Here is a 12,737-nt window from a genome sequence, read left to right on the forward strand (position 1 = left end):
ACTAGGATAGAAGGAAAGAGTATGAAAATGTAATGCTCTTTAATGAAAAAAAAAAAAAAAAGAGATTTTGATGCCGGTACATTTGTGGACCGAACTTTAATATTTAAGCTCTATTGATTTAAAATATAACTTCCAATCCATTAGAATTAGGTGTTTAACTTTAAGTTCCTCATGAGATAAAAATACCCTCACTTTTAATACGGTAACTGTCCCATCTAAATCTCCACCTTAAAATTTCCTTCTTTCTTCTTCCCTCCTCGCTGGCTACTTGAGAGGCACTATTTCATCGTGCATAATCGAAGAACGTTTTCAATTTGCTCACAATGCCTCCTCAAAAATACCTTGCACACGGTTATAATTATGTTCTTTTTTTTTGGCGAACGGAGGGGTTGAACGAAGGGGGCGACCAGAGGCAGTGCGGGCAATCGGGGGATCGGGGTGCGGAGCAGCAGCCGGGGGCGGTGCAGGTGGCCAAGGGGCAGCACGGGCGGTCGAAAGGGCGGTGCGGGTTGCCAGGGGCAGCGCGAGCGGCTGACGGGCAGTGCAAGTGGCCAGGGGGCAGCGTCGGGGGCCGCGGGAGGTCGCCGTGTGGTGCCGAAGGTGCAATGGGGGGTGCCGTGTGTAAAGGAGCCCGAGGCCGCCCAAGGGGGGGGAGGGGGGAGCCTGGGCGTGCGGGGTGTGATAACCCGGCCCGATGGGCCAAAAGCCCACTAAGCCCACCTAGGAAAAAAAAAAGGAGAGGGGGAAGAAGACTCCCGATAGGAGTCTTCTCCTTCCCCGATCTTGATCGGAATCAGAGTCCTAGGGCCATTAAAAGATCCTAGGACGAGCCCTATAAGAACCCTCCTCATCTCCTCTAAGAGAGGACACAACAGTCACCGACGATCACCAGAGTTTTTCTCCGATTTTTTCGATTGAAGCCGCGGCCCCTCGACTCGTGCTCGCCATGATTTCATGCTAGTGGGGGTCATCGAAGGCTATGGTAAGTCCTTCCTCCTCTTCCTCCCTTCTCTCCCTTCTTTTCCGTGCCGGTGGGCATGACTGCCGGCGACAGGAGTCGTCGGATTTCGTTAGAAAAAGAAGCCCTGTTCGGCCTCTCCCTTTTTCTGGTTTTTAAGGCGCCGATAGTCACCGCCGACCGCCGGCTCTGGCCTCTCCGAACTCGGAAGGGTCGCCCCTTGCCGCCGGCCACCGTCGGGTAAGGTATGGCCATGAACGGTCGGTCAAAGACAAGGGGACCTCTAGGTCCCCTGTTTCGGCCAAAGAAGGCCATGGGAAAAAGAAAAAGAAAAAGAAAAGAAAATAAAAATATATATAATAATAATAATAATAATAATAATAATAAATAATACACATGAGAGAAAATTTCTCTCATCCCTCTCTAAAGTCTTTCTCTCTCTAGAATTGGACTTTCTCTCTCTACTTTCTCTCTCAAAAAATTTTCTCTTTAAGAAGCCATATGGATCCCCTATTAGGCCATCTTCTCCACTCCTAGGGACCTATGACCTTAAATCGGTTTAGAGCCGAAGGAGGAGATTTATTGAACTAATCATCAAATCGATCATCTCCTTATATTATGTAATTTTATTAAATATATGAAATAAAATTTATTGATGATTTAATATTTTAAATAGGACTGTCCGATTCTTTTAAGAAAGATTAAAAGGTCCAGGACGATCGAAGTATGTAGATCTTATGCTCCTTATTTATTTTTAAATCTCCATAATTTTCATGCATATAATCTCTTATTGATGAAGTCATATTTTTCGTAAAATTAGGATTAGCATATGTGACATGAAAAAGCATGTTTTATTATGAGCATTGATTGCATGAATGTATTTTATAAAAGTTGCATGATTATGAAGTATGAGATTTTATTCTATGTATATGTATGATTTAAGAAAAAGATATAATGATTTCAAAGGCTCTCAGATGGCTATGAATGAATCCCTTCGGGAAGATCGACATCTGGAGCTAGCATCCACACGAAACATGATCCTGCCAGTGGGTATAAAGTTGGCACATGAATTAAGAATTCTGTCGATTAAGAAACATGGCCCTGTTACGGATATAATAGTAACATTAGCACGAACATCTGTGAGCAATATTTTTGAAACATGACACAAATACATGACAGAAATGATTTATGATTCATGATTGTGAAATATACATGATTTATGCATGCATGATGAGCTTATAACTTGTTTTATTATATGCTCTATAAAATATTTATTTTTACAATAATTGTTATTTGCTAAATGATGCATTATCATAGAAAACTTATGCTTGATCCGGTAAGGAAGCGGAAGTCTACTTACTGAGCTAGTGTAGCTTATATTCTTTTTGTTTTCTTTTTCATGTATAGAGAAATAAGGCTAGTACTGGTGGAAAGGGAATCTAGGCTTGGGGATCAGCAAAGCAAGCTTGAAAATTTTGCACTAGCAATTCAGTTTATGTTTATGGATTGTAGTCATTATGAATTTTAAGGCTTGGATTATTTAATCTTTAGATTTAGATACTTTGAACCAGTTTTGGTTTAATTAAATATTTGAATTGAACTTTATTATTACATTTATTTATGATACACCTGTTATTATATTTAAGAAGATGAATTTTGGCTTCGTATTATCATAGGTCCGTCCCTCGGTAGCATGGCCGTGTTATGTCCCGGATTTGGGACGTGACAGGAGGAAGGAGAAGGAAAGAAAAAAATAAAAATAAAAATAATAATAAAATAATAAAAATAAAAATAAATATAAAATAATAATAATATTTTATTTATTTATTTATTTATATTTTTAAAATATTTCTAGTGAGTTGCGCTTTCAAAAGAATATTATATATATATTTATTTATTTATATTTTTTAAATTAATAATTTATTAATAAATAGTTCTTTTTAAAAATAGTTTTAATTTTTTTTAAAAATATTTTTTAAAATAACTAAAAATAAAAAAATAAAATGATAAAATAAAATAAAATAAATTATTTAAAAATAAATTATTTTTTGTAATGAAAATAATTAGATTTTCAAAATAATGATAAAATATTATTTTTAAAAAAATAATTTTAAAAAATATGCAGGGAGCACTGGGGTGCGGTGGCCTATGCTTTTAGAATTATTTTTTAAAATTAATATTTTTAACTACAGTTTTTGCAGTAACTTCTGTTTAGTCAATTTGGTGAAGAGTTGACGCCACATAGGAGAGGCATAAGTACACCAGGCATCTCAGTCTATGATGAGTTTGAGTCTGCTTTCGTGGCTCTGTGTCGAACACCCATAACTCCTCTCCGATGTCAAAGTCTGAGTCTGTTCACTCGACGATTTTAATAATAAATAAAAATTATTTTTTAAAATTATTTTTTAAAAATAATAATAAATTATTTTTTGAAAATAATAAAATAATATTCTTAAAATTATAGTTCAATAATAATAAAATAATATTTTTATTAATCAAATAATATTTTTACTAATCAAATTATAATAACTTATTATTAATCAAATAATAATTTATTATTAAGCATGTAATAATATTTTATTATTTATAAATTAACTGTATGCAATGTTAAATTAACTGTGTGCAGAATTTATTTAACTATATGCAGTATTAAATTAACTGTGTGCAATGTTAAATTAACTGTGTAGGGTTCATTTAACTATATGTAATATTAAATTAACTGTATGCATGATTCATTTAACTGTATGCAGTATTAAATTAACTATGTGCAGTATCAAATTAATTGTATATAGTATTAAATTAACTATGTACTATATTAATTTAACTATGTACAGTGTTCATTTACTATGTCTCATGTTAATTAAACTATATATCATAGTTAGTTAATTATATACTATGTTAATTTAACGATTGTTCCATTTGGTGAACAAATGATCATGAAGAATAATTTAAATTTTATAATATTTTATTTTTTAAAAATCAATCACTAAAATCGATCACAAAATCGATTGATAAATTTATTAAAATATATTTTTAATAAATCTATCGTAAAAATAGTCGCTAATTATTTTTAATTTTTTTATTAATTAAATTGATCACAAAATTGATCTATAACTATTTTTAATTTTTTAAATTAATTTATCGATCATTATATCGATTGCTAATTTTGTTAAAATATTTTTTTATTAATAAAATCATTCACAAAATCTATCATAATTTATTTTTTATAATATTTTAATTTTCAAAATCAATTACAAAATCGATCGAATTTTTATTTTTATATTATTTTATATTATATTATTTTTATTTTTTATATATTTTATTTTTTATTATTGAAAATAAATTATTTATTATTATTATTTTATATATTTTATATATTTTATTATTTTTTATTATATTTTTTTTATTTTTTATATATTTTATTTTTTATTATTTAAAATAAAATTTTACATGATCCATGGAGCGAGGCGTGGATCGAAGGCCATTTTCAACCCATTTCTCATGGCTCATGGTCCTCTCTGTGGACCGTCGAAGGCTGACATTGGTGACAACGGGGAGCACGGTGAGAGGAGGCCGTCGCGGGTGGGCCAGCGAGGGAAGGCTGTTGTGGGTGGTCGCTAGGGAGGAGAAGGGGGCCGTCACAGGCAGTCGTCAGAGAGGGGAAGAGGGGTTTCGAGCGTCGGAGAGGGGAGGGGGGACCATCACATTTTGGGCTGGTGAGGGGCGGCCGTCGCGGGCGGTCACTGGGGAGGGGAGGGGGGCCGTCGTGGGCGGGGGGGAGGCGTCGCAGGCAGTTGTGGGGGAGGGGAAGCGGGGTTTCGGGCAGTGGAGAGGGATGGGGGCCGTTGCATCACGGGACGGTAAGGGCAGGCCATCGCTAGAGCAGTCAAAATGGGCCTTGGCCCACAGGCCAGCCCGTTTAGGCCCTTAAAATAGTAGGGCTCGGCTGGTATTTTGACAGTCCATTTAACAAAAAGGCATTTTAGCTTGGTTCGTTTATGGCCCGACCCGTGAAGGGCTAGCCCGTGGGCTGGTCCATTTGTTTGATTTTGTAGAGTTTAATTAGTTTATGGTATTTTTTTTCTTATAGAGAATGGAGATTATGATATTATTATAATTTTTGTGGAGCTATTTTATATTTGCTTTTAGTGTTTTAAAATTTGATGTAGGGATTAATTTTATTTATTTATTTAATAAAATATTATGTTTGAGAGTTTTTTAATTTTTTAATTTTTTGATTATTTTAATTTTTTTGCTGAGTTATAAGGGTCGGCCCGTTTAGGCTCTATACTTATAAGAGTTAGAACCGGACTGCTTATTTGATGGTTTGTTTATCAAAAAGACTTCTTTGGGCTGGCCCGTGAAGGGCCGACCTGTTTTGATGGCTCTAGCCGTCGCGGGCGGTCGTCGAGAAGGGGAGGGCGGGCCAGGGAGGAGAAGATGGGGTTCGGGCATGGCACTTGCTGGGAGTCTTCTTCGTCTTGTCTCTTTTTATTTTATTTTTTTTTGCTGCCTAATGGGATTTGGGGTTTGAAAGAATATTCTGGGTATTATTTAAAGTCATCTCGTGCTAAAACTATTAGGTCACCGTAAGTAGAGATCGGGAGTTACAGTTTTGGTTAGTGAAAAGTTTTTGTTATAGCGGCATCAGTTGAGGGATCGATAATTAAATATTTGAAAAAAAAAATGTAATGATAAAATCATGAGATTTTGTCGGTTGGCAATAAGTGATATGCATAATAGCCCTCCCCAAGTTGGAGAATAAATGTCATAAAATACCTAACTTGCTAAGAGGCTTAATTATGAAATTGATCATGATCTGAAGGCTTGATGAAGGGATTGGTCTCTTGTTGACTAGTGTGGTTGTAACAGGTTTCAATGAGGCTAGCTTGAATTTTCTCTCGGATGAGATGGCAATCAATTTAGATGTGCTTGGTATGCATTATAGAAACTAGGTTGGCGGTAATATGTATTGTAGGTTGACTATCAGAATGAATATTCATAGTATAAGGAGGGCCACAAAATTTCGTAAGTTGTCGAAGATAGATATATTTTTCTTCGGCTGAGAAATTGTGGATTGTTTATTCTTAGACTTCCAAGAAATGAGACTATCAACAAGAAAGATGCAACAATCATTGAGTGAACCCAAGGAAGTGAGATAGCTAGACTAGTCTGAATTACAAAAAACACGCAGCCGAAGACTAAGAGAGCCAGTGCAAGAGAGAGGACCTGAGGTAACATAACATTAGAAGTGCGGTTTGCGTATGAGGTTCACAGGGCTTGCATATAAGAGCACAGATCCTTATGGTGTATGTGCGATATCGCAAGATGTGGTGCACCTATGGATGCCGTCCATCACAGAATGGACAGTTGCCCATGAGCATGGGCCGTACAATGCACGCCACATGCGGCTGTCTATCTTGCAATATTGTATGGCATCCACAGATGTACTTTACCCTATGGTGCTGCATGCACACGACAAAAGATCTGCGCTCTGCATATAAAGTGGGAAATAATCTTTTCACCATTGTGAGGTTATGATCTGGCCACAATGTTTTAAACAAACGGAGAGGAACAATGGGGATGACAAATATTATCCATTGGTGCTAAAAAGAATTGGCTGCTACAACCATGAAAAAAGAGGGGCCAAAAAAAAAAAAAAAAGGACCATGCCAAGTTGTGTAGGGATGAGACAAGAGGGGCCAGTGACAGTTTCGACAAAATGATTTGATAATTTAGATCTCCATCTATGCTCCATGGAACAGACATATAGGTTTGGAGTGGGCCAAAGAGGAAGCTTGAACGACAGAGCATCGGCATAGGCTTAATGTGCGATCCAAGAGGCCAACGAGAGAAAGGACAGACCATGTGCTTTCGATTTTTAGAATGAGATTCTTTGTGGTACTCAAAAAATATCATAGAGTGCTGTATATAGTTAGATGCCATCTATCATAAAATAGACGATCATCCAAATTGTTCAATATTCTTGAAGTTTATATATTCTTTTTTTTTTAATTTTTTTAACATGCATGAATAAGCATGCTCACACGCGCGCAGCCATCCATCTTAAGATAGACGACATCCAACCATGGACAGCATTCTATGATACTTTTGAGTACCGCAGAGGATCTGCGCCCTCGATTTTTTTGGCTTGCACGTTTGCTCTCCATCTATAAATAAAAAAAAGAAATAAAAATTCTCCCACATTATACTATCTTTGCATAGTTGCACGTACGCCAAAAACTAATAAACTATTTTTCTTATCTAGATGTCAAAATGTATCATTGATCAATATTTTATCATTTAAAAAATTATTCAAAATAAATGTATCCCTTTTTCCTGTTGATTCAGGGACAACATAAAACTACCATAAATCAGAATTACCATGAGGGAGAAAACCGGGCCTTAAAATTATGCCATGGTTTGGATAGACAAGCTTAGATTGTAGATGGGAGTGGCCTCAATCCGCTACTGGTAATAAAGTCCCATGCATGTCATAGGCCAAGGCAAGGCACATCATTATGCTTATTTTGATCAAGCTTTTTAAAGTCCATGCATCTCATAGGCCAAAGGCAGGGCATATCATGAACAACTTTCAAGAGTTAGAGAGTAGTCCCCTGCTCTTGTAAGATTGAAATGTTTCCATGGCTTCCTGCTTGCCACAAGCTGGATAACTTTAGATCCCATTAAGCAAAAAAATGTTCAAAATGCACAAAATTCAAAAGATCCAAGGTGCTGTGGATCTTGCAACGTCCCACAGTGGCCTTCTTATATTTAGTTTCACGAATCATTATTTTCCTAACAAAAACAACGAGGTCTCGCAAGAACCATTTTTGACAGATGTCGTAAGACTAACAACCAGACAAACACACACTTCCATCACCAACTGCATTCGAGCAAAACCTCACCGAAAAACCTGCACTTGCTCTAAGTTTTGACATACATGAAACAATTAATTACACACACATGTATAAGACTTACAAGTCACAGCTCCATCACAAACTGCATCCGAGCAAAACTTGACCAAAAAACTAGCGTTCGGTCTAAGTTTTTCATATACATGAAACAGTAGTCACATACACGAGACTAACAAGCCACAGTTCCATCAAAAACTGCACTCGACCAAAACTGGACTAAAAAACTAGCACTCGCTTTAAGTTTTCACATACATGAAACACTAACAGACACATTAGACTAACAAGACAGTTCCATATCACAAACTGCATTCGAGCAAAACTCGACCAAAAAACTAGCACTCGATCTAAGTCCACTCCCACTTTATCTATTTTTCACCCTGATTGGCGTTCGCCGCCCACTGCACCCCGGCGGCGACACTCCCTGGCAGAACCTCATTCTGCCCCGTCGCCTCCACTTCCGCTGCATATATATATCGCCGGTGCATCGCTCTGTTCCCCCGGCTTTCATCACCGTCACCTCGAGTATAGTAGTTGCATCGCCGTGTAGCGCCCCCACTGGCGTCTCATGCCTTCCCACCACCTGTCCAAAAGCCAAAAAATAGTATAAAGAAGTAACCGCAAAAATTATATTCCAATATTATGAAAAAAATCTCTAGGAAAATAATTATGATGGTCATTGCCTGCCAATATATATATATATTAAAACTTTCATCAAAAAATAATAATTATATAATATTATCTAAATATTAAATATTTTATTATTTATTTATTTATTTATTATTATACCATGCGGCTATTTATTTTTTTGATAAAATTTTTAAATATGTCCGATTATAAATTTTTTCATGATCAATTCGGTTATAAAAATTTTATCTCGATATTATTTTCTGAATTACTCTGCCATCCTCCTACGGACTTGGTGATGACATGACTGTCAGGGAGATCCGTCTCGGTGACGAAGATGCCCAGGTCGGTTGGAAGGCTGCTGATGTTGCGGTGGCTGACGATCCCGGCCTGCTCATTGCGGTGGTAGCTGACTGCATGACGGCGGCTCTCTCACCCTTCTGGGTCTGGCCCATGACCAATTTCTCGACGGATTGCATCATGGACGCGTCCCGAGGTGCAATTGGCTCGCGAGCCAGCTCCCCCAGGACGTTAAACACGTCCCAGAGAAATTTTGTGCACCGCAGGTGGTGCACAATCTCGTGCACCACCCGCGGCGATTGATTTTTGTATAGAATCGATGAAATTTTTTTTTTTCATGCATCGCATTTCGGTTTCGTGCGTGAATTAATCACTACGGATGGTGCAGAACGGGTGCACAAAAATTTCTCCACGCCCCAACTTGATGGGCTCTCCTTTGGCACGGGCATAGGCCTCGGCCTGGTTCAGTTTAGCCCTCGTTGGCGGTTCCTGGCTCATTGTTAAAGGGTTCAGATAAAGTGATTGGGTTCTTGTGATGCAAGTCGTGGAGTATCAACGGCTTAGGATGGGGACAATGGAGGCCGTTTATACGGCGTGTGTATTTATATAGGTGAGTGGAGCAAGGGGGGGTTGACGTCTGGAATTTTTGTGATGAGACATGGAGGGTTTGGAAGGGGATGGGACCCTTGTCATTGGGACACGTTGTTGGTTTGGAGCGTGGGGGATGTGAGCCAGGTGTGGGCTTGTGGAGTGCCTGCCGTTTAATCGTCAGGGCTTGGCGTTTTTTTTTTTTTCCGGCCTCCTGTTGGGCGGTGGAGCGTTCGCCTCGAGTTGGTCCTCGCCGACATGAAACGAGGAAAAAGAAAATGTAGCAAACAAAATTTATATGATCCAATGCCATATATATGAAACTTTAAATCCTAATTAGGCTCCGCTAAATAATAGTGACATTTGGATCCCACTAATTAAAAGGAATCTTTATTCAAACAATTTTACTAAATGTTTATTGTTTTCCAGATTTGCCTGGACTGGAGTATTAATAATCAAATAATTACTGCTAAAGCAGCTTCCTGTAGCAAAAAAAAAAGATCACCAATAAAAAATAAAAAAAAAAATATTTTAAATTACTCATTCTGAACAAAAGTTTATTATTTTAGTTGATAAAAATATTCAGATCTAAAGATACTACTTTGTATAGGTATTACAAGGCTAATTTTTAATTATAAAAATAGAACTTCAATAGCAATAGTTGGAGAATGTCTGTGATACTGCTTTTGCTTGTTTATCTTGGAACAACAGGCTACTAAAAAGGAAAAATGTAATAACAATTTTGAGAATGTATGACGCGCTAGCTCACGTAAGAGTCGGAGGCAGTGGTGGGGGAGAAAAAGGAGGAAATTAAACAAGTGTCACCATGAAGAAAGAGTATTAACGTGAAGAACTTTTTTTCTTTTATTTCAACATATTTCGGTAGAATTTCCAGATTCTGAGGATTCTAGGTGTGGCAAAGAGCTTTCTAGTACAGACAGAGATCTGGTCATATAACTATGTATGTATACATACATACATACATACATACATACATAATAATATATATATATATATATATATATATAAAAACATATAAAAAAATATATATATATATATATATCTGTGTGTGTGTGGGCGCACGCACGTGCGTGCGTGTGTATAGACACATATACATAGATATATACATATATAGATATGTATATGTCAAGTCTTGTAGGTCATCCAGAATAGTTCAATGATGTATCAGTTCTCCAACTGTAGCATCTTAAATAGAGAAGGAATGGTTCCTCCATGATCTTTGTCAAGAAAGGAGGTTCAATGGAGAACGCCGAATCATTTCTAAGACTGGGTAATGCTGCTATAGCATGTTGAGGTATCAATCCTTCACTTGTCACTTCTGGTTGAGGTCATCTCTCCTTATGGAAACCCTCTCGGGATGATGATGATCCAAATAGTAGTAGTATGAAGAAAAAGAAAGAAGTGGAGGGTGAGTACTCCTAACCTCATCTTGAGCTCTGCAGACCAGAGTGATGGCTTTGGGTCTGGACAATGATGGGGACAATGAGGGAATCACTCTAGGCTTCAATGAGAGGATCGGTGCCATGGAGGGCTCTCCTGAAGCTTAAGGAGTTGGAGTGGTAACTCTACTTTGGACTTCGTGAAGGAGGTGGAAAGCTTGGCTGTGTAGGGGCTCTATGATCAGCTGGCACGTGAGTCTTCTACTAATACTATTGGATAGCTACTTATTGCAGGTCTTGCACTGCTCTCCTCAGTGCTTGGACCTACTACAGAAGCAATTGGAACTAGTTTGTAGTGACTACTAGGGCTATTTGTGCCTCGAAGAGGTAGAGCTGTCGGACTCTATAGGCACATTAGGATGAGTGGTGGATGGCACCTTTTATGCTTTCCTAGATCTCATGGTAGTCGCTATTGTGTAGAATCTCTAATCATGAGACTATGACCGTTCCTCTAGTACCAATCTGTTGTCGCTGAGAATCAGTTTGACTCAAGCTGATGAGCGGAGAGGTGTATTGGAGAGTTGGATGAGGTGGCCAAAAGACTTAGGTAGCTAGCTAAAAATCTCAATGCGGTTGATGGTGGTAGGATCTTTGCTTCAATGCCAGAATCGACTCTAAAACACCATCGACAAGAGAAGTCTACTTGCTGGAGATTTTTTGGCAAGGACCTTCTGACGCCTAAATCAGATCATCTCAAGGTAATAGAGAAGCTTTTGAGCAGAAGGCAAAGAGAGAGGGCCAGTGAGTCTGTGAGGGAGACAGAGAGAGCTCAAAGAATCCAGGAGAGTTTAAAACTACTAGAGTCTCAATTTATTCCACTGTGTACTTAGTAAGGATTTAATTTAGACTTCAGACTTAATTGGAAGACCCCTGGGAGTGGTTTATATAAGTGAGGACTGGAACCGTTGATCTAAATCTTGAGATGTGAGAGGGTGATCATTGAGGATAATTGCTTGCATGTTCAAAAGGTATCGTGAGATGTGCATATCATGGTTATGGAGGTTGTTCCATCATTGTGGGCTAGTTATAAGCCTATAACCAATTCATGGGAAATTCGAGCATCTCTGTGCTCCTTTTAGAGTAACCATGTGGTAGAAACTAGTCAATCAAGGTGAAAACTTTGTGGTCTATTCGTGAAAGGCTCTGGTTGGTGAGTTGTGCCATGCACGTCAACTGTAGTTGATTCCAAGATATATCAAATATGTTTGGGTTTACTCAGAGCCGGCCTTGGGGCGGTCAAACTGGGCGACCGCCCCAGGCCCTGATTTTTTTTTTCTGGGTAAACCAAACGTTGCACTCCCTCTTCCGAGTCCCGGCACCCCAATGGCTCCCAGCATCAACTTTTTAGCCCTCATCATCTCAATTTTCTATTAATTTTCATCGTCTCCCATCACCTCACAACGCCTCCCTTGATTTCTTCCTGTTTTGTTGTTCATCGATGATTCTTCCTTATTTTGGGCATAAAAATCAGATCAAAATCCATCAAAAAGTCAAGTAAATCTCTTCAATCCTCCTCTTTCAATCTGCTATGAATTTTAAACTTGATTTTTTCGATTTATTATCAAAATTTTTTGAAATTTAGTTCAGCAAATTCTCCTGTTTTTTTATTTTTTTAATCTTTCCGACACCGTTAGGCCGCCGTCGATCATCGGAGCCTATGGATGTCGTCGTCCGATCGTCGAGGACCACCCCTTTAGTTGTGGGCGGTGTTGGCTAGGGAGGAGGATCTCCCTTGTGGCCTTGCCTCTGTTAAAAAAAAAAAGAAGAAAGGGTCCCTGTTTTATTGTGGAAGAAGAAGGAAAAAAAAAGCTGTGATGACTGTACTTGTGCAACTCTTGTGGTTTGTTTATCTGTTATCCATTTGGTGGCTCGTGGTTTTGTTGTGGACTT

At 38.1% G+C, this 12,737-nt stretch overlaps 1 pseudogene; it reads right to left on the reverse strand.

The window, feature by feature from the left end:
• Positions 1–8,240: 8,240 nt before the first annotated feature.
• LOC140851969 (late embryogenesis abundant protein D-34-like) lies at positions 8,241–9,297 on the reverse strand (annotated as a pseudogene).
• Between the last annotated feature and the right edge of the window lie 3,440 nt (positions 9,298–12,737).

Source organism: Elaeis guineensis, chromosome 10 (genome assembly GCF_000442705.2).
Source record: "Elaeis guineensis isolate ETL-2024a chromosome 10, EG11, whole genome shotgun sequence".
Classification (NCBI taxonomy): Eukaryota; Viridiplantae; Streptophyta; class Magnoliopsida; order Arecales; family Arecaceae; genus Elaeis; species Elaeis guineensis.